This window comes from Diadema antillarum, unplaced genomic scaffold (assembly GCF_040938485.1).
Source record: "Diadema antillarum isolate AM-2024a unplaced genomic scaffold, OU_Dant_1.0 seq00000098_RagTag, whole genome shotgun sequence".
Classification (NCBI taxonomy): domain Eukaryota; kingdom Metazoa; phylum Echinodermata; class Echinoidea; order Diadematoida; family Diadematidae; genus Diadema; species Diadema antillarum.
Genome location: NW_027271187.1, coordinates 297,637 through 317,083, shown reverse-complemented (window position 1 = coordinate 317,083; position 19,447 = coordinate 297,637). Strand labels below are relative to the sequence as shown.

Here is a 19,447-nt window from a genome sequence, read left to right as displayed (position 1 = left end):
ACGCAGATAACAAACGTTTCCCATTCATCTTTGGAAAAATAACAAGAGTCGTTGGTTTACAGGGAGAGTTTTTACGTCGAATTTTGATATTTGGACGTGAAACTAAACTTTCGTTTGAAATTAACCTCCGGAGAATTCTCAGTAAAAAGAAAAAAAAATCAGCAAAAAGGGCCTGTCATCTCCAAGATTGTCTGTGATCCAAACGAGTGGGCGTCTGTTTCTTACGCATGCGCAGGAATTGTTTATATCTATTCATGAGCTTGGTCGGCGTAAAGTGAATACATTATGACGTCGACGCGCTGGGACCGCCTCTCGTATAAATGGTGTGGTGAAAGAGAGACTTCATTTCATCCGGGCGCTCAGACTTGGTAAGTTGATTTGATAGCGAGGAGTATCACCAGACGGAACACTGTTAAGTTCGTTGGGCGAGAGCGAGAGAGGGGGATAAGCTTCAAGGAATCGTGGTAGTGAGAAGGAGCCGTGTGCATGCTTCGTCCAGGCAGAGGAATCAGGGTGGACATTACTACAGGTGCTCTGGTGGCAAGGGCTATACTTTGGAATTTGAAAAAGCGCCTCGAGAAAAGGTAAGCCAGATTCAAACAGTTGTAATAAAATCAAGCTCATTTTTCTTTTTTTCCTATTTGACAAGGTAATTAATCTTTAGAATTAAAACATTAAATCTATGCTGAATATTCGCTTTCGTTGCATGCTGGAAGAGGCACTTAAGCCTCAATTTTTTTTTAAACCTCGTACAACGAAGTAATGCTAAAAAACAACCAAACAAAGATTTATGCAAGCTATATAAAGATGAATGTCATGCAATAACTAGAGTACACATGCTAGCCACTGCGGAAACACATGTCTTTCCTTTCATCATGGCGCGGCAACTGATCTGGTTCATACTTGCTTGACTGAACATCTGACACGATTCTCATCGGTTCGATCGCAATGACGTTAGGTCCTTTTGACGGGGAGATGGATGTGGAAAGGTTATAGCCTACCGCTTATTCCGCGCTGAGGGATGCTCCGAGTCCTTTGATGACAAAAGCACAGCTACCTCCTGAGACATAAAGGCGAATTCACCCTCTGGGAATATTAATGCGCATATATGTCCAGTAATTGCACGGAAGATGTTAGTGTGCGTTAACAGCGAAGTTTGGGGATGAATCCCTAACCGGAGCTCCATACACATTACAACCCCGCAAAAAAAAAAAAAAAAAAACCTTAGCGGCTTCGTGCCATCGCAGGGCTTCAAGTCTGCTGAAATGCTTAAATAGCGTGCAAAAATAAATCTGAGGGATTAATATTCCACGGCAGCGTCAGAATGGCTTCGGCTCAAAGTTCAATTATAAAAAGCAAGTTTACATGTACTATAGATCTCTCCATATCACGAAAAAAGGGAAAACCCAAACAAACAAACAAACAACAAACGTCATCAAAGAAAAAAATTAACCCAATCCAAACAGAACAGAAAAAAGACACAAACACGAAACAACCACGCACACACACACACACACACACACACACAGCATACTCAATAAAAAGGGGGAGGATTAGGAGAAACAATCTATGACAATCATTTCAACCCTGTGCCAAACAATAATTGCTTCACAAAAACATGCTGGTCCTAAAAAAGTAAGAAAACGTGTATGGCATGCACTCACATCGACTATTTAGAACTACCCATTGTTTTGTATTTCCATGAAGTTCTTCTTTATGTCACATTAACAAAGAGTGCATTCAATGTTTGTTGATATTCCAGGTCGTCTTCATTTTTTCCCAAGAGTGAACATTTTTGTTGTATATTTCGTTGTGAGATCGGTTATTTGTCTTTAGTAGCATTCTTCTTCGAAATTTAAGATACGCGTGTATCCTTAAATTTTGCTTGTATTAGCATTCATTATCGACTATGCAAATAATTCATAAATTCATTCATTATTCTCTAATCAATTTCATCATTAAGCTTGTGTTGTATCTAATCATCTCGCTGTGCTCAATAATAAGAAAAGGAGCCACCTTGGTGGGGTCATTCAAATTCTATGTTGAAACAATGCACAGTAAATGATAGCTTTTATTGGATCAAGGATACACACGCATTCAAGTGATTTCCATGAAATATGCAGTATTGTAATGATAGGTAGCAATAACAGCTACATGTAACACTGATATCAAACCTTCCAATGCTTTTATACAAGTTCTTTTCTCATACCATTGTCGCCCCCCCCCCTATTTCCTCATTCTATTCTATTATTCCTTCCCAGCTGCACAAACCACTGCAGTTTCGAATTCTCACACTCCACTAACACATATCACGGTCTGTTTATGAATTAGTTTAAGGACTTGCTTTCAAGGCGTAAAGGATAATTCACGGAGCCCCGGCTGCAAACGAGGATTTTATGAACTAAACCTTAAGTCTGTCAGCGACCCAGATCCGATAAGTATCATTGCACCGTAGGCTGCCGGAGTCTAGGAAACAGCAACAAATGTAAGCCAACGTCACAAGCTTCGGGATCAAATAAGGTTACGAGAACACGAACGCCATTGGTAGAGTAAATGTCGAGTATTAAAGCTCTAGGTGTTTTTGTGAGTTGTTACATAATTCAAATACCTGAAAGAAAAAAAAAGTAGTGTCAACAAATACCTCGATCTTTCCCCCTGTATTTTCAAATTTGACGAAGTCTTTCAGTTCTTACCTAAGAAATCAGAGAAAGAGCGATATATGTTTCTTCTGTAGGTAACAAACAGAAAAACCACCGTTGAATAAAGATCCTCTAAAAACACTCCTTTGTATTGAGATACTGAGGGTGTGTTCAAGAGAGGAAATTGCCTAGGTTTGTCTATTTCTAGTAAGTAAACGATGCATTACATCTAAGTGATTGCTTTTTGGGTTCACAGATAACTATTTGGACGCACTGACGGGCACTGTCGAGTAAAGACCGGAAAGATATAAAACTGGCGGACTGACTGAATCCATCGATCAATAACTTCACATGAGATCTTTGTCATAACAAAAAACAAGAGTTTAAAGTTCAGTCCGAGTCTCAGCGTAAAACGAGAGATTTCGTAGGGAGCAAAACAACAACTGATAGAAACTTTTTTCCTGCCTAATTTGGTGATGGTTTTCTGCAGCCAGTAGGTTAATATTTTCGTTTCTCTCTCTCTCTCTCTCTCTCTCTCCCTCTTTTTTTTAGTTAGAAGACAGCATGCTTCCACACATTTCTTTTTCTTCAAAAGTCAAAATTCTTCCTTGTCCCTACTTCTTTCAACACACCTATATCTGGCTCAATAAGCCGATAAAAGTACTACTCAGTGTGTGGCATACCCTACCAAAACGCAACATTAGTTAGTGTATTCTTGCGACTTGTCTCTACAGCGACATAAACTTCGTGATGCCTTCCAAATAAATGCAACCGATTTACATTTAGACTGACCATTTTTGTGCATTCTACATAACACATAAAAAAGAATAGTGTGTGTGTACATTATGTTTGCATTATGACTCGTTAGGATTGTACATCACAAACACAATACTCCATCTCAACATGTGAAATGATTATTTCCCACGGGAAGTACTTTCAAGTTTGGTGTATTTCTAACGTTAGCTCCATACTTTCGAAGCATGGTAGTTGGGAGATTGGTAAAGATGTGAAACAGTTTGTAAACGTTTTATACCCTCTTAACTCTCTCCTCCTATTCCCCCCTATCTACGAGTGTTGGTGCATCCGGTCAAGTCAAATTGGTAGAAATATACATCGGGGTCATGTCATCTTTTCTCAGTTAGGATTGAGGAAGGTCCTATGGCTAAGTCCTAGAACACATCGATCGCACCCTGTTTTGCAAGTTACAGACAGCAGCGCAGTGATTTTTGTCTACATGTAGTAGGTTTCTTATTTTGTATTGTTTTCTTGTACTTTTTCCCGTTCCTATTCATCTCGTTCATGTTCATGGAAAGCAACGGACCGAAATCAAATACAACGTGTAGATGGGTTTTCAGCTACATAGAGTATCAAAGTGATGTAAGCCTAGGTTTGAACCAGATGCAAGCATGTTCAGAAACAGTGATGTTCACGGACAGGGCAAGGTGAGGTTGTTAAGAACCAGAATGCATGGCGATTGATGTTTCACTTTGGTACGCTAGTGACTTCTCTACGTCTACGCAAGGGTCTAGGTATCACATACCCATGTTCTTGTCTGAAACGGAGAAAATCTATGACGTTTCTAACAACATAGGGAATCACTTCACGATGTATCGCATCACATACTGCCATCGCTCATAATTTAGGTCTATAGCATCCTTTAATATCAAACAGCTGCAAAATAATTTTTGACTGACTAGAATAAGCTATTGGTCAAAAACGTGATCGTCTTCAGTCTGCAAATGTAGATTTACCCATCCGGTTCTTCACTGCTACAGTAAATGAATTGAATTTATGCCATCGTATGGGTTCCATAATCCCAAGTTTCAAAGCTGACTCGATGTCTGTACCGAACGTCTGTTGCGATGATGACTGAACAGGCTGATTTCCGGAAGAATTGATTCTCACTTCGCCATCTTAAGTTTTAGCTGGAACGTCAGTTCAAACCACTCTTACATTCACACAGCAGTCGAGATGTCACCCCTTTCCTGTACGATTCCTAAGTCTCATTAATCATTACTTGCTCGACTTTCTGATCCACAGATAGCTATCGCCTGACGCCCTCGTTATCACAAATTTCTCACTCATTTCTGATTCCTTTGAACCAAGCATCCTGATATTCACGACAGACGTCAAGATATGCGACATTTGACTTTTAAAATCTCGCTTCAGAAAAGTACCATTTCAGCAGATTTATATTGTAGAATATTGTGACCCCATCAGCATCTGGCACATAGTCGCAGTCGTATTTTGCCTAGACAATTGGAAAAAGGAACTTGCCACTCAAGGAACAACTTCCGATGCTCTGTTGGATGCAAACTCTAGATCTCCTACAATTTTCACTTCTTTGCAAGTCTGTCTCAATATATATTTCCCGACCTGCTGCAATTGTCATGCCATCTTGGCTAACTCCCACACCTACCGCATCCTATCTCTGAGTACCAGAGCGTGTATCCTTCTTTCCTTGACTCCTCTGGAGATCCTACAACTTTTGTTCACAACTCTTTTTTTAACGCACCAAAGGAAATTCGAACAGTTACCCATGAAACTTCTCGAAGGACAGTATCCAAGAAGAGAACTCGAAGTCTCAAACAAAGAGAAAGTGTTGGTAAATACGTGTCTCAGTGAAGTAGTTCCTTGAGACATACCCTCCTGAGAGCAGTTTTCTCCAGCCAATCTTCCAACTCGACAATAACACAGGAGATGGTACCTGGAACTAGTAACATTGTTGCAACGAAAGTAGTGTTGGGTCTTCTTTCGGACCGAATGCAAACTTCCCAAGATATGATGTGAATTTTTAATGCATGTGTACTCTACGATACATCGTAGGCAGTGTCTTGGCCACTTCTGCTGGTTGAATAGACTCCAAAGGCATGCCCAATAGAGTCTTTACATACCTAATTGCATTGTCGACTGTAGCTAGAAAGGAACAGGAAATATATGAAAGGAATATGAGTTTCCAAGAGAAACGATTCCTGTAGATCTGAAGATAACTGCTGGGAAAAAAAAAACCATTAAGTGGCATCCTGTTTGACGTCGTCTTATAGGCAACCGCACATACATACAAGAAAAGAGAACAAGAAAAAAGAAAAGCAAACGTTTGATACTGAAGTGTTGCCTCGGCGCGCACTGCGCCTAACCAAGGGAGTAGCAGGCGAGCCTTGTGCCTCCTTAGTATAATGGTTGACGTTATTTATTGAGAAGGTTCGTTTATCCGAAAATGAAATTGGGTTCATTAATTGGAATATTTATGGCGTTATTCCGAAGGTTCATTTACCCGAAAATGAAATTAAGTTCGTTATTCCGAGGATTCGTTAATCCGAAAACAAAACAAGGTTTGTTAGCCTGGAAATGAAAAGAAGGTGCGTACTAACGAACTTACGAACCTTATTTCGTTTTTGGATTGATAAACCTTCGAAATCATGAAACCTTTTTTTTTTAATTATCGGATTAATGAACGTTCGAAATAACGAACCTTACCTAATTTTCGGATTTAAAGATAAACTTAAAAAACCCTTAATACCTCATTTTCGGATCAAAGAATCTTCGGAATAACGAACCTTATTTCATGTTCGGATTAATGAACCGGAAAAGAACGGCACCACCATTGCTTGACTCCTTTCACACGGGCTAGGTCAACTACCGTTACCTTCTTTTCGAAGGAACGTCCAGATTTTGTGCCGGACGCGTATGATGATTACATTTGCCTCAATCATGTGACCATGTGGATTCTGTTACAACCCTCCGTGGCCATCAACCTCATCACCTTTTCAACAAGGATGTACTGGTCGAGCTTGGTATTCATTCTCTTTTTAGAGTTTCAGTACTCCTTTGTAGCAAATTAGAAACTGCTTCTGTAACATAAGATTTGACTACGTGTCATGAAGGTCCTTAGTTCTTTCAATATCGATACGACATATAGGAATATTCTTTACCCCACATATAACGAATGGCCTTGAGCTGTCAAACTTACGCGGTTTCCAATTCCGATAATTTCTCCTGTACCCGTTTTGATTAGAATAAAAATGTTTGGGCACTTGCGCGTCGGTGATATCGCATCTATTTCAGTCTTCAGGGAGAAGGCTATTCGTAGCTTTCTAAACTTACTCAGTAAGATTTGATACTGGCACCATTGCTCTGAAATCATTCCATTTTCTGAAGCTCAACATTGCTTTCAAGTTCTCACGGTGGCTGGATCATACATTTCCACATTCAGCTCCGACCTTCGTTTGAACATTGGATTATTTCCAGTCGAAGCCCCCTTTTGTTTGTTCTGCAGCAATCTCAGCTGGCATGGCTGGCTTGAAGTCCATCGGCAATGCACCCCACATGCATCTCAATCGGGCGCTGCTTTTTCATGTGAACTCGTGATAACTGCTACCCGTTCAGTCACCAAGATCTTAGGTCGACGGTGATCATTTGTCTTTCATCAAGCTCGGAAGGTTTAGTGACGAGATGAAAGCAGCCCGACTCTCGACAATTCATAATATCCCCCTGGATCTAATCAAAGACTTACGGTAAATTCTATTCGCTATTGTAAGTGTACCTGACGTCTGTTCAAGAGAAACACGTCTGATCTGCGTTTTGTGTAGCGCACGCAACATTGCCTACACATAAATCAGATCCACCAAGTTTTCAGTCCAAGAAAAAACCGCTTCCGCAGTTAGTAAGATCCGTACACTGCAAATCCAAGGTTAGACAGAGGGTACAATAGGATCATTGGGTTCAAAGAGTAGATAAGCGTCTTTGAACAGACCCTGCTGCATTTTCTTATGGCTGCGCAAAGAAATTGAAACTCACCTCTTATATGTGTACGTGTGTGCGTGTGTGTGTGTGTTTGTGCGTTCATATGAGTTTTAAGTGTTGAAATGGCCTGCTCTCCATACTTGAAAATCAACGCACATCAAAGTGTGGACGGTGGTACTTGTAAACGGTTCTGAATAATACTCTCTAATTATTGACATACCCGTAAAACTATTGATAACGTGAGCTTCATTCTTCAAGGCATAGTATACTATCACACATGTATTTTGCTGTGATATCTAAAGTGCCCACGTCATATACAGGCAAAATATATTTCATACACATCCTCGTTACATTTGCAAAAAAAAATGTGAGTGTGTATATATGTGTTGGTGTGCTCGGACCTCCGGTCCATTCATTGCACCCTTGTTCTATAGGATCCTCGCTCCATCGGATCCTATGAGTCCATACGGATATCCCTAAACAAATGGCGACGGATCTGCTATTCCGAAGAAATATTTATATTTGTCACTGGAAGTTCGGCCCAATGATACATCAACATCCCAATTGACAAATTGATAAGAGTCATAAAAGGTCCCACATCTTGCTAGGGTCCCCATTGGTATTTCAATTTTCAATTTCAATTTCAAAGTTTATTTCATTTTTCGACAAAACATATATATTTCACTTCCTTTGATAACAGAGAATAAGGTAAAGATGAACACTGTAGAATGAAAAGACTATACAATAATTGAGGAACCCTACAGTAATTATACATTGTAGTAAAAAAAGGAAACAGAAATGGTCGAAATAAAGTACATGTATAACCTTACGGAAAGTAAAAAAAATGGAGGGACCCACTATGAAAAAGACAGAGCCTGTAGAATGTTGGACATCAATGGAAAGATAAATTGAACCACCGTAAAAAGAAGAAGAAGAAGAAGTCTGGAAGCCCATTGAGAAATAGATTAACAAATACACTTACATAGTCGCGAGCAAACATGAAATGAGACAGACAACAATAAAACTTCTGATGGAAAGGCATTATATACAATCAACATTATTAATATATATATATATATATATATATATATATATATATATATATATTAATAATGCTGATTGTGTATATATATTCATATGTTTTATTTTTCATCCATAATATTGTATATCAATATATATACATATATATACATATATATACATATATATATACAACATATATAATGAATATAATCAGCATTACAACAGGGCCACCATATCTCCCTTGTCCCTGTTCTGAGCGTCGAGGGCACTAGAAATCAAGTGGCTCAGCTACTACAAAACCCTTTCATGTCCAATCGAATGTTGTATTGGGGTTTATTTTTCTGCCACCATTGATGATTCCTCCTTAACAACATGAAAAGTTTTTCCTTATTTGTATGTGCCTGAGAGAAGAGTCATCGTCTATATATATATAAGCCTACTTGAAGATCTGTGGAGAGATGCGAAAAGAAGAAATCACTTAAGACGCCGATATGGATCAAGGTGACTTTTACAAACAGCATTGCAGACAAAGCAATTAAAAGAAATACTGATGATTTCTTTGGCAAAATCTGTGCACAGCCCATTCTCCTTTTAACGATTTGTTTCAATGGCCTTTCTCACCAGGAATAAAATGCGTTATCATTAATGCTAACAAAGGATGCCCAAGGGTTACATCTATGACATGTGATGTTCCAAGAAATTTGCAAGAAAACAAACCACTTGCAGGAGAAGTATTTCACATTCCCTATAACAATCAGGTTCAATAGAGAATGATATTGTGGCCTCGTATGAAAATGAATTAGAAATGAATTAGAAAACAAAGAAGAAAAACAAAGCAAAGCAGAATACTTACAAATCAATGAGCGCAGACTGTAGACTTACAATAAAAAAAAAAACAAGTTATCTACACCGCAGTGATGTAACAATTATGTAAAAAGGAAAGAAATCGCGAATATCCATATTTTTTTTTAAAGATAACATGAATAAATAAAAAGGATATGACTTTGGAAACGTAAATGTTTTATTTCTTTCTGCCCCTTTATTAGATGGAAATAAACTAATATTCGAATTGAATCAAATTGAATATATGTACAAATTCTACGACAGTGTATTTACAACAGCCATGATGCATGAACTAGAATGAGATCAGTATTCGATGGGTTTTTCAGCGACCCGATGTATTCTCCACATGGAAAAACACCCGCCTTCACCATTACAGACATTTGGCATCTGACGTCAAAATTTGGTAACAGAGTCTCAATTGATGACAGTTTCATTCATCATCTTCCCTGTCGTAAATATCGTTGATGGTTGCAGGAAATTTCGTCTCAAGATGACGACGAAAAAAAAATGAGACCAGAAAATTCAGAAATGTATCGAGGATATCGGAGTTACTATCGAATAGTCGAAGTATTTTAGAGATTGATATGTGGCATTTAGGAGTTACAGACATTCATGTTTAAGGAATATACACAACATAACTGCATGGGCTAGCTTAATACACGCCTCACCAGCAGAATTTACCGGTACGCCTTACAGCCCCTTTTATATTATCCATTGCGCTGCTGCCATCTTTGAAGTTGTCTTTGAGAGCACGTAATAAAATGTGAACTGACGAAATGATGCCAAGCACGATATGCAATGGATAAAAAGTTTATCGAGCGATGGCGTCCTCTGTTTGAAGATGATAGAATCTTTATTTTGATGACTCATCAAAAATGGGAAAATGAACTCACTTGACCCATTCGTCTATTCTAACGTTATCATGGTCACACTTTATCATGCAGGGAATCCGAAGTGATTGACGGATGTTCTCTATCATTGCTAAATGATTTTTATTTTCTATGAGTAGAAAATGTTTATTATTGTAAGCAAAGCAGAGCATCATTTTGAAGAATAGAACAAGGGTACTATTGCTAAATGGAGATAATCTTAACTATTATGGCTGTTATTTACATTACAGCAACAATAGCTATTGCGCTTAGTTAGTTTGATTGGAATATGCCACTGAATTATCATTGACAAAAAATAGATCAATGATGACAATGCAGCACGAAAATGTCTCAATGCGATCCATAAAGGCAGTAAACGCGGCTGGCCATTCGATTCCAAGTAAGGCAAGGATTCAACTTGATAACGTCGTATTCCATTAGCATACACATTGCAAATGCGTCCGTCCTCGCTTAATGTGCCTTCTGTTTTGTTTTGGTTTTTTTTTTTGCTTTTTTTGTTGTTTTAGCAGTGACCACTGACCGTGATTATTCAGAAAAAAAAAAAACGTAGGGGAGAGCACGTCTGGAACAGCTGAGCAAGGGAATGGATGAGCAGGGGATGAAAGCATTAAAGTCACAAAGCATAAACTCGCCGTGGGAAATAAAGCCAAATCACACCCTTTTGGGTGGTAATCTGCAGTCGTATCAAAGCTCCATTCCTGTGCTCATTCGACGATGCGTATTTCCATGGATACGAATATGAAAGGAGTTGATAATGTTCTTGCAACAAAATACTAAATAATGGTGTTAATTGAAAATCAGCTGTGACTTGGCATGGAAAACATTAGAACAGACTAGAGCGACAGTAAGAAACTTACGCAGTTTTATGTTTTTACTTTATCAATATATACGATCTATAGCGAGTGATAATCAATTACCAGAAGTAAGCAACCTTCAAGAGTCTATTTTATGTCATTAGATAGATGCAGTTTGAATAGATGTCATTAGATAGATGTAGTTTGAATCGAAAGAGTAGACGGCAGATTACTCGTACTGATAGTACGATAGTACGGCATTAAGCAATTAATTTCTGGTATGCTGTTATTGGTTGAATGATTTACAGGGATGGATAAGGGGCGCACTTTAAAGGGGTCATTCCAGTCAATACCATTCATTTTTTTATAGTTTCACATCGTGTAGTACATAAATCGACAGCTCCATGCATAGATTTGTGGAATTCATTTTGGTCCTTTAGCAGAGAAACTAATACTCTGAAAAATCTTTAACAAATTACACTGAATAGTGTTGATGACATACACTGTAAAAACATGGGTGTTAGATTTAACACCACGGGTGTTAAATCTAACACCGATCAAACTTCAATAAAGGACCACACCCACAGGTGTTAAAAATACACTGTGATGGTGTTGAAAAGTGTTCACTTGACACTTCGTGGTGTTAATTTGACACTGTATCATCTGGTGTTATTTTGACACTGTACTGGTGTTAATTAAAAAATGACACCACATGGTGTTGATTTGATATTTGTTGGTGTTAATATCAATGGTTTAACACCCGTCCAGCTTCAATAAAGGACCACACCAGCTGGTGTTACTTTGGTGTAAATTTATTTTCACATTTTTTCAAAAATCTAGTATTTTGATGTAAAATTCTTGATCGTCTTGTTTAAATTAAAAATCAACAAGAAGTGCAGTTACTAAGAAACTCTTCAAAAAACAGTTTAAAATTTGGAAATGACACCCGGAGGTGTTAATTTAACACCATAAATGAGCACCGAAAATTTAACACCAGCTCGGTGTTCACTATTTAACACCGGACTTTTTGCAGTGTAGGAGCCCCACATATTAAAAAAAAAATGTAGCAGTGTAATTCCATTACAATATACCGCTTGCTTAACAAGTTCACCTTTGTAGAATCTATGCATTCTGCTTAGTTCTTTTATTCTGCTTCCTTGAGCCCCAACTCATGCATTGTTATTCTGAGGCTGCCATGTCATCATCCTTGTTCATTGCAATTTGCTTTAAATTTTTAAAAACATTCTTTTTCCTCACCCCAATCACTATAAATTCTGAAAGTCTGTACTCACTATAACTAATTCATAGTTGTTCAAATGTAAAAGTCCGAAAATCATTGGGAGGTCTCCTTTAAGATAACGCATGATATCCACATCTGTGGGTGATTTGCGGGACACCATTGTTACACATTGTAACCTCACAGCAGTAATGTCAAGCCACACACTATAAAAGCGCTCCAATTGTTCTGCGAAGTGATTTCTTATCCGATCTTAGCTTCAGGGGTCTTGAGTTGCCTTCCATTGACACAACATGGATAGGTTTAACGTTTACGTAAAACAGCAACAATGACAAACGAGCAGCCATCGGAAAAAAAACCCCGCCTCTTGGCTGACGATGTTAGAGGCACAACAAGTGTTTGATTTAGGTGCTCAAACCTACTGCCATGTGCTGTATGCGCTCTCTCGTCATCTCTTCGAGAGGACAATTTGATCTCTATATAAATGTATAAGTTACGTCTCTAACAATGTTCAAGGCAGCGGAATTTGTTTGTATCTAATTCTATGTCCACTATTCAAGCTCATTCACGAGAAATATGGACGGAACAGATTCGAAAGACACACATAAGTCTGTATTAAATACAGTCTTTCGTAATACTAGGAAGACGCGGAAAGCACGTGTGTTCTCATCCGCATTGACATAATCAAGTCTTATGAACTTAACATGACTCAGTGAGCTTCCATAATAACAAACGTGTATTAAACCGGAAGTAAACGGTTCTTTCCATTCGTAAGCCATAGCAGTTATCATAATCACTATTCCCCCAAATAAATAAATAAATAAATGAATAAACACTATACAATGTTGAATGCAGCCAAGCATTTTCAAACACGCTATATCCCCAACGCAAGGCGGTGTTTCTGTTTACGCTTACCACTGCAAATTAGATGGAACAACTTTAATGCAGAAGATGTACTCTTCAAGTATAGACGACATCCGAAGATGTACACTGCATATCGTTATACATCGGTTGGGGGGGGGGGAGGGGTTTCATAAAAGAAGTTTTCATCTTCACTAAGGGCGTACGCAAAACTAAAACACACAGACACACACACACACAGACACACACAAATCGTTCCTTCACTTCGTGTCAGAGTTGTATTCTATCGCCGAATTGCCGTCATATTACATTGGACTTTATAGACAGGAAGTCAGATGCAGAATTGCTTATACAGAGCTAATTAGAGACCTTGGGAAGGTGAAATAGTTTATCGAGGTCCATTCAGAGTCTACATCTGTTTATACACGTAGAAACAGCCTCCATATATGTGAGTGATGTATACAACCTTGTTTATGTTACTGATGGGGTGGGCAGATCATAGCCTTGCCCTTTAAAAGCCTAATACGAGTTTATAACACTATTAAAAATAGTAGCATGCCGAGGGACTCTTTACGTGTTCAGATACGCCACCTTGCGACTATACAAATGTACATACCCTCCTACACCATTCGATTCATAAGGAAGTCCACAGTGTGTGCATGCGTGTGCATCTTTGTGTGTGTGTGTGTGTGTGTGTGTGTGTGTGTGTGTGTGTGTGTGTGTGTGTGTGTGTGAGTGAGACGGGAGGGGGGGGGGGGGCAAAGATAGAGAATAAGTCAGAATGGATAAATGCAACTGGCCTGATAAATGAATAAGAATTTTGAGGTTTATTCTAATTAACAAATCGTTGGGTTTTTTCTTTTTTTTTGTGAAAATGAATACCAGCTGGTTGACATTAACGACAACGTTTTATAATTCACTACTTTAATAACAGAAAGTCTGATAGATTCATTCACATAATTTAATAGAAGGTCGTACTGTAGCAGACAGGTCAGTCAAAATATCAAAAAACCCTACAACAATATGGAATTAGTGATCTAAAGCATTCAACGCTCTGATATTCGGAGTTTTGGTCTTATTAATAAACTTAGCCGATTTATTGATGGTTAATCTTACAATACAAAGGGGTGTAACTTTGGTGCAAAACAAAGGAATCGAAGGAAACAGCGCCATAACAAGAATAAAAATAAAACATGTTAGAAATAAAGGTTGACAAGGAAAATGATCATTCACAAAATTATACCTAGCGAAAGAAAATACAAGTAATCGTCCAATGATTGGAGCTCCGAATTTTAAGGATTATCAGCACACGAAGATACGTTATGTACTTTGAGTGCATTAATGTTTCGATTTGTCATTCCAGGTGTTAGTTCACAGTCAGACTGCAGAAAGAATAGCAGATGATTTGAAACGTGCTAATCACCTTTGCCACCGCATCAGCAATTGCATATTCATTTTGCAAGCTAATGTGCAATCATAATATGCGTTATTTTTTGTCGGCGGTGTTTTTTGCTGTCTCTGCACTGTTTTAAGAGAATATCGATCAGTCATAAATCAACCACGACTGTGAAACCCAACGTGTACTTGTTCATTCGAGATACAATGTTCACGATTGTAAAGGACGTCTTATTCTCATCGCTCCAGACTATCTGCAAGGGTTGCTTATTTTGGACCTTTCCGGTTTCTTAGAACAATGTTTGCTATCATCAGAAGAAATGAAAAAAATGAATTGTGTTAGAATGGATCTCTTTTCCTTTCATTGTGCTTATCATCATAGAATCAAATTCATATCTGATCATAAAAGTAAAAAAAACCCGAACCTTGGTGTACGAAATATTAATCAGAAGAAGAGAAATTGGCATTGTAATTATCTAACTCTAACTGCGATTACATTGGAAATCCAACGAATTCTAAAAGACGAAAAACAAACATGAATTTTTCGTGTCTAAAATCTCACTATTTAAGAATCATAGATGCAATATTGAAGACTATTTGTAACCACGTTCTGTTCATCTTTTTATTGAAAATGCCCATTAATTTTGAAAACGGTCGTATGGAGCAACATGAGCTTAATTCGTGTACCTGTACCTGTGAAGCTATGAGTAGAACGCATTTATTTGTAAGATGCTCATATGATGAGATGTAATAGTGACTCAGGAAGGCCTTCCAATATATTCTTTTATGTTATATGCAAATCAGAAAAAAAAACCCTCTGCAATCTATGCAGTGAATGGAAGGTATTGAAGAGCACTTATTTGGTGTATAGCCTTAACTTGCGATCAGAACATCGCATCAAAATTGACTCTTTATTTCTCGAAAAAAAGGAACAAACTCTATATAATATGATACAATTGTAAACTGACATTTCAAACATCTGCCAGGATGGTTGTATTTATTGTTGCATATTTCAGCTGTTTTTAGCTCACTAAAAGCAAGCTGTAAAAAAAAAAAAACCCGGACAAAGTGCCTGGAAGTTCTTTAGGGGTGACCGCTCAGACGCTTACGAAGTGTCAGAAAGGACGCCTCCGAAAAATCTATTAAATATACATTTCTATGGTAACAAGCACGACCACAGAAGTCAAGGTGGGGCAGCAGGTGACTTGGTGGGCTGCTACTGTTTATGGCCAGGAGAAAAGCGCCTTCCATATTTAGTCGGAGCTCTAAATGACTTTCATAATTTATTCATACCTCGGAATGTTTCATCTCGGCAAAACCGCAGTCAGCGGCAGTGTTTTGAAGCTGATTATGCATTACAGTTGTAGCTCTTCAAATATACTGTATTAGTGGTCTACACGCTCTCAGGCACAATTTGAAACAAACCGTTTCCTGTAATTGGTCATGAGACTTGTAAAGGCGTACTCGACATCACAACATCTATCGCACCTTACATCTATTGGCATCAATATAAAAAATGAAATATTAATACTACCAGGCATTTAGAAACATTATACAAAGTTCAACTTTATCTTATCGCCTACAAAAGATATATGTACAAAAACAAACAACATATCATATCCAATCATTATACTAGAGGGGAAAAGATAAGTTTCATTTTTTTTAATAGAAAAGCATGCTCAGGCTACTATAAGCAAAGTCAAAGCAAACAAAGAGATGTATTTGTGGAATATGCTTTAGATACTCAGCTTGGAAGGAAAAAAGACGATTTCTTTTAAAGACAAGACTTTTAAATGTAAAAAACCCTCTTTCAATTAAGATTCTTAATTATCCTGCTTTCATGATAAAAAAAATAGTTTTAGAGCATTTATTTGGCTCGTTCATTCGTAAGCAACGGAAATTCTGACGCTACATAATAGCTTCAATCATTAGTACATTTTTGGGAGGGACTTTAAAGCAGACGTGGTCCGATCGCAATCTCTCTCTGTTCTGTCTGTCTGTCTCTCCTTTTCTTTTCTTTTTTTAAAGCGGAATGTCTGAAAACATGACGTTCAGAAAAATATGCAGCGCTCGTGGAGTTTAAAAGCATTGTTATGAAGAATAGGATCTGGTTTGGGCGAAAAAAGTGTGTTATAAAAATTATTTGTATTTCAGATTCTTTACACATCACTGCAGTCGAAGTCTAGACATGGACATGTTTACGTCACACAGTCACACTCATTCGAGAGAGTGTGAAAAATAGAAACCACATTTTCTTACATTTACTCGTGCTTCTACGGTAATTACTCGAAGAATGCGAAAGGAATTCAAAGCTCCACATAACAGGCATTCGTATTAACAGTCGTGTCATGAGAAAGAAATCGTGGTGAGAGAAATAATTCCAAACTAGAAAACAAACAAGCGTGTCTACAATCTATTTATTTTAATATGTCTGTCCAGCTGCCTTTGTATTAATCTTTATGCCAAATAATCTACCAATCTCTATCTATCTATCTATCTATCTATCTATCTATCTATCTATCTATCTATCTATCTCTCTCTCTATCTATCTATCTATCTCAGGGGTATTTTTTCTTACTGGTCTCCTTACCGTAAGGTAGACTTTAAAAGCCAATGTAAGAAGACAATTTGCTGCTTTATATTATAGTATTTATAATGTGCTGCATAGCTATATATATGTGACCAGAATTAATGTAGGGTTTCAGGTCAAAACATCCGTGTACATCGAATTCTATTTTTACTTTCTCCATAACAATCAGCCGAGACGATCCTTACCTCATCTAAAAAAAGGGCAAAATTCCACTCGCGCCAATATTGATACGCCGTAAGTATGTCCAGTCTAATCGCAACTGTAACGTTGAATTGCAATGATTCATATGCATTTTGAAAGTGTAAAAGTGGATAGCAGACAAAAAATGAATAAATATGGAAATCAAAGGATATTGTGAGCTGTAAAACTTACGGGTAAATAAACTGGGATATGGGCAGTGGACAAATTAGAATCTACTCTACCAAAAAAGATGGATTGAATGAGCTGGGTCAAAAGACTGTGGTTAAATGGATAAATGCGTGCGACATAGAATACGATACCTGTCTGGAAACAGGGGAAAAAAGAGGAGGAAAATCAAAAGAGAAGAAAACTTTCAACCCCTAACAAAGAAAAAAATATTATATATATGATAATAATACTCGTTATGATGAGAATGAACAAGTGGCTCTACGTCATTTGATGGCAATGCCTTGGTTTTGCAAACGAGCTGAAATAAGAATGATTATCATAATTCACAAAGCATGACATGCTGTCATGGAAACACAAGACAAAGAAAACTCTTTTCTGGCAGCGGTTTTATGTTTAATCCGTTCTTTGATAACAAGCAGACAGGTTCGCGAATAGTTGAGACTTGATAAAATAGAACTGGGCAGAAGATTGTTGTATACAGAGAGCGATAAAACAAATATGATAACATAAACGGATAGGCCAAACTTATGAAAGTCATACAAGAATGTAACTAGTGATTAGATTGACATATAAGTCTTTACTCTTAACATGCAGCAAGACATATTACTATAGAAATGGGTGTGGACGAAAATGCAACAAAACGAACAAACAAACACAAGGATACAGATTAAAGGGACAAACTGAGGAAAATATGAAGAGCAAGATTATGTAGCTAGAGAGAAAGAGCAGGAGAGGAGCAAAGAGGGTCTTCCTGGGAGACAGGGAAATAGAAGGAGAGAGAGAGAGAGAGAGAGAGAGAGAGAAGACAGTAGGAGAGTGGGAGAGAAGAATATATTATACATATGAGAAAGATGGAGATAGGTAGAGAGTGAAAGAAAGAGAAAAAGAAAGGGATATAGGAAAATGTGTGTGTGAGCATATATGAGAGAAAGATGGAGAGTATGAGAGAAAGAGAGAAAGAGGGGAATATGTGTGTATGTAAGAGAAAGATAGAGATAGATAGACAGAGAGTGAGAGAGAGAGAGAGGAGAGGAGAATGTGTGCTGATGTGTGTGAGTATGTAAGAGAGGGGGGGGGGGAGATAGACAGAGATGGGGGGAGAGAAGAAAGAAAAAGATGGAATTTGTGTCTGAGAGAGAGAGGGAGTGAGAGAAAAAAATGATGCTTATGAGATCAAGAGAAAGAGGGATATCGATAGATAGTTAGAGAGAGATGGAGAGAGATTGAGAGACAGATCAAGAAAGAAAGAGACGAGAGTGAGAGAGAGAAGAGAGACACGACATATTGCGTTGAGACAAGAGGCTATTTCTACCCCCTCTTTGAGTGACTTTCACGTATCAGTGGGATCTGGAGTGTTTGATCTACCCACCCTCAATAAACGTCAGGAGACTCTTTCAGGCTGGCGTGACTAGTGGCGGGATGGGATTGACGTCCGCTAATTCGACGGTCGCGATCTCCTCATCCCTAGATCGCGGCATCCTCGGGCATGTTGGACATCACATTCCCGTCAATATTTCTGAGAAGCGAGGTCTCAAATCTCGTCATTAATGAGTACGAATTCTCCTTTTCTTGCCCCCCCCCCGTCTGTTTACAGGACTGAGATCCTAATGATAGAGTACATGGATATGTATGTACTGAAAAAAGAAGAAGACAACAACAATAAGTAACAAGGGCAGGGAGGGAGGCGGGTAAGTGAGAGATTTGCCCTACATCGAAAATCCACCCTGAAGGCAATAAACGCGAATATATGAAATATCATATAGACATTAAAAGACACATCGCAACCACGTTAGGATTTTCGTTGAGTTTGTTTCTAACGTATGTCTATAATAGCGTCACTCATTCTTGACTTCCGTAGATATTAAAACATTATTCAATTTTTGCGCATTAGCGCCTTTTTCTAGGCAGGTCTTTTCCATGCCATGCAATTAGTTTCTGGTTCTACGTTTCAAACATGTTATGCAGGACTAAAACAAATATTGGCACTCATCCCTGTAAAACTTCACGCACATACACACACACAAACACACACACACCCTCACGCACACACAAACACGGGTGTG

General features: G+C 38.1%; 1 protein-coding gene across 1 annotated transcript in view; it reads left to right on the top strand.

Annotated features, from left to right (window-relative positions):
• The first annotated feature begins 362 nt into the window (after positions 1-362).
• LOC139726769 (uncharacterized) overlaps positions 363-19,447 on the top strand; it is a 52,500-nt gene continuing 33,415 nt past the window's right edge. Inside the window, exon 1 of the mRNA XM_071637760.1 lies at positions 363-584. The gene's annotated coding sequence lies outside the window, so the exon portion shown is untranslated. The remainder of the gene's footprint in view (positions 585-19,447) is intronic.